Raw genomic sequence first — 3704 nt, forward strand, 5'->3', positions numbered from 1 at the left:
AGCATAAATCATCCTCCAATCATATATAGAAAGAGATACATGCGCATACACTCGCATGAGAGAGAGAAAAACTCGCATGAGGAAAAAAGGGGGGAATAATAATAAATAAAATACATTACAAAAAAAAAGACTTATCAACATAGTCAATAAAAGGGTGCCACATCTTAAAAAATAGAACTCTTGAGGAAAACCATCAGGTCCTGTGGATTTACCAGATTGTAGGGAAGAGATCGCAGCTGCCACTTTCAACTGAGAAATCGGCGCTTCTAAGCAGTTCCGAACATCAGAGGATAAAGTGGGGACATTTAGTCGGCTGAAAAACTCTTCAATGTCCCCCCGCGGAGAGGAATTAGACGTGTACAAAGTAGAATAAAAGTCTCTAAACTTATCGTCAATAGTACTCGGAACACGAGGTAGACGCGTCTACTCCATTCGCATCCAGAACCGGAAGTCCTCTTTATGAACTTTCGCCATTCTATATTGTTTTTCTATTTTTTTTAATGCTGGGCGGTATACCGGTTCATACCGAATACCGGTGTTTATTTTTCTTATGATATGAATTTTTAAAATACCGCAATACCGGTGTCGTTTAAATAATGTTCGGACCGCGTTTGAGGGGGGGTCTCTTTTCACTGTTGCACTGTGGCGAGGACACAGCTGTATGTGTTACTAAGCGTGAAAGTTCAGAAACTGAAGCTGTAGAACTAATAGAACATGATGACACAGAAGAACTCATCGTCTCCTTTGAATAAATATAGCCAAAATCCCGCCAAAATCCGTTGCCATGACTTATCGCGAGAGGCAAAAGGTTACGTTTTAGTCGCATAACATTGGTTAATGGAAACGCCGTCATATCGCAATACTTTTTTATCGACATTTATAAAATATCGCCAAAGTTTAGCGCAAATCTGTAATGGAAACGCGCCTACTGATGTTATAACAACATAACTGTAATTATGAGATTTTGGCAGAAAATGCTATGACAATTTTTGCATTTATATTAAGTGTGTTTATATTTAAAGTCTATAACAGTGGACCCTCCATTTAATAGGCAATTAATAGAAACAATTTGTTTGAAACTTTTGTTTGTTAATGGTAATAAACTGGCTCCCCTGCTGTCAGGATCATGGACTGTCTGTGTCATGTTTTGCCCCTGTTTCTGTTCCCTTATTTGGTCATGTTCCTGTCCTCGTTTTGTTAATTACTTTGATTAGTCATCCCATACATGTCACGGTTCATAGATCCGTGTGTTCATTGCTGCGTGCCTGTGTATTGTTACCTGTCTGATTGCTCGTTCAGCATTGCCCCGGCAACCGCGGTGCTGACGAGCTAATCAGCGCGGCTGCACCTGCCGCTCGTTCCGTCCTGTCTTATGGATCCAGCAAGTGTCGCGGAGATAAGAGACGTTCAATCCGGCAGCAGTGCTCGCATGGAGCAGCAGGAACAGCAGATCCTGGCTACTGGTCGAGCGGTACAGACTCTGATAACGCAAGTCTCGGATTTAACCACCCAATTTCGTCAGCTAAGGTCTGAAGCGGGCCAACGGCCCACTGCGCACGATTCCTCAGCGGCCTCACCTGTGGAGTTCCCCAGCCGGTGGGCTGAGCCCCGCCTCCCGCCTCCAACAGTCTACTCCGGTGAGCCCCTGTTGTGTCGATCATTTCTGGCGACCTGTTCTCTTCATATTGCTCTCCAGCCTTTGTCTTTTCCCACAGAGGAGTCCAAGGTGGCGTTTGTAATTACGCTGCTGACTGGACGTGCAGAGCTCTGGGGAACAGCGGTGTGGGAGCAAAAGCATCATTGTTGTTCGTCATGCCAGTCCTTTTCGGATGAACTCAGGAAAGTTTTTGATCGGGCGGCATCCGGCAGGGAGGTGGCGCGGGAGTTGGCTGAGTTACGCCAGGGAAATCGCTCTGTCACTGATTACTCGATTGAGTTTCACACTTTGGTGGCAGAGTGTAAGTGGAATCAGGAAGCGCAGTGGGACATTTTTAGGCATGGACTGGCCGATCGTATCACCAATGAAATCTACACATTAGAACTACCCACCTCACTTGACGGGTTGATCGATCTGGCTATTCGAGTCGACAATAGACTGCGACGGCGTGACGAGCGAGCTCTACAGATGTCGGCGGGTAAGAGTGGCGATCAATTCACCGCTTCGACGAGGGTTTCCTCCGATTACCTCTCCGATCCTGAGCCTATGCAGGTGAGCAGAGCCCGTCTTTCGCGGGAGGAGAAGGAGAGACGCAGAAACTTGGGCCTATGTTTGTACTGTGGTGCTGCGGGTAAAAGCCAAAGCCCGTCAGTAGATAGGAGGTTACTGGCGGGGGGGGTCGCTGTGGAGAAGACCTCCTCTTATGTAACACTTCTCCCAGTTCAACTACTTATAGATCGGGACACATTCACGTGTAAAGCCCTCATTGACTCTGGTTCAGAGGGAAATTTCCTGGATCGCAAGACAGTGCACAAACTGGGAATTCCTATGATTCCACTCGACTCACCCATCTCTGTCAGTGCTCTCTGCGGTCAGTCTCTCTCACCTGTCACCCATCAGGCAACCACACGGAGAACATTTCCTTCCTTATCACCGACTCCCCTTTGGCTCCGGTGGTCTTGGGTCACCCCTGGCTATCATTACACAACCCCAATATAAACTGGCGTCAGAACACAGTCTCATCCTGGAGTGAATATTGTCATGCGTCATGTTTGTTGTCTGCTTGTTCTTCTGTGTCTTGTTCTGTGTTTCAGGATGAACATGTGGATCTGTCAAACGTGCCTGCTGAGTATCTTGACCTGAAGGGAGTGTTCAGTAAGTCTCGGGCTGCTTCTCTTCCTCCGCATCGTCCTTATGATTGTGCGATAGAGTTATTGTCAGGTACGTCTCCGCCTAAGGGCAGATTATACTCACTTTCCGCTCCGGAAAGGGAGGCCATGGAGAAATATATTTCTGATTCTCTGGCAGCCAAGATCATCCGTCCCTCTTCTTCTCCTGCTGGCGCGGGGTTTTTCTTTGTGGAAAAGAAAGATGGTTCCCTTCGTCCTTGTATTGACTATCGAGGGCTGAACAGCATCACGGTGAAGAATACCTATCCTTTGCCGTTGATGTCTTCAGCCTTCGAGAGTCTGCAGGGAGCTTCCTTTTTCACAAAGTTGGATCTTCGCAATGCCTATAATTTGGTTCGCATAAGGGAGGGGGATGAATGGAAGACCGCTTTTAATACCTCCAGGGGGCATTTTGAGTATCTTGTTATGCCGTTTGGGCTCTCTAATGCTCCCGCGGTTTTCCAAGCACTGGTAAATGACGTGCTGAGAGACATGGTCGATCAGTTCATATATGTCTACCTGGATGACATATTGATTTTTTCTCGTTCTCTCCAGGAACATGTTCAGCACGTCAAGTCAGTGCTTCAGAGGCTGCTAGAGAATGGGCTTTTTGTCAAGGCGGAGAAATGCGTTTTTCATGCACAATCTGTTCCTTTCCTAGGGTACATCGTGTCGTCCGAGGGAGTGCGCATGGATCCCGACAAGGTGCAGGCTGTGGTAGATTGGCCAACCCCGGATTCCCGCAAGGCCCTGCAGAGGTTTCTGGGCTTTGCCAATTTTTACCGGCGTTTCATTCGCAATTACAGTCAACTAGCCGCCCCTTTGACTGCCTTGACCTCCACCAAAACGACATTCAGGTGGTCAGGTGTGGCGGAAGC

This window comes from Sinocyclocheilus rhinocerous, unplaced genomic scaffold (genome assembly GCF_001515625.1).
Source record: "Sinocyclocheilus rhinocerous isolate Xijiao unplaced genomic scaffold, SAMN03320098_v1.1 scaffold3442, whole genome shotgun sequence".
Classification (NCBI taxonomy): Eukaryota; Metazoa; Chordata; class Actinopteri; order Cypriniformes; family Cyprinidae; genus Sinocyclocheilus; species Sinocyclocheilus rhinocerous.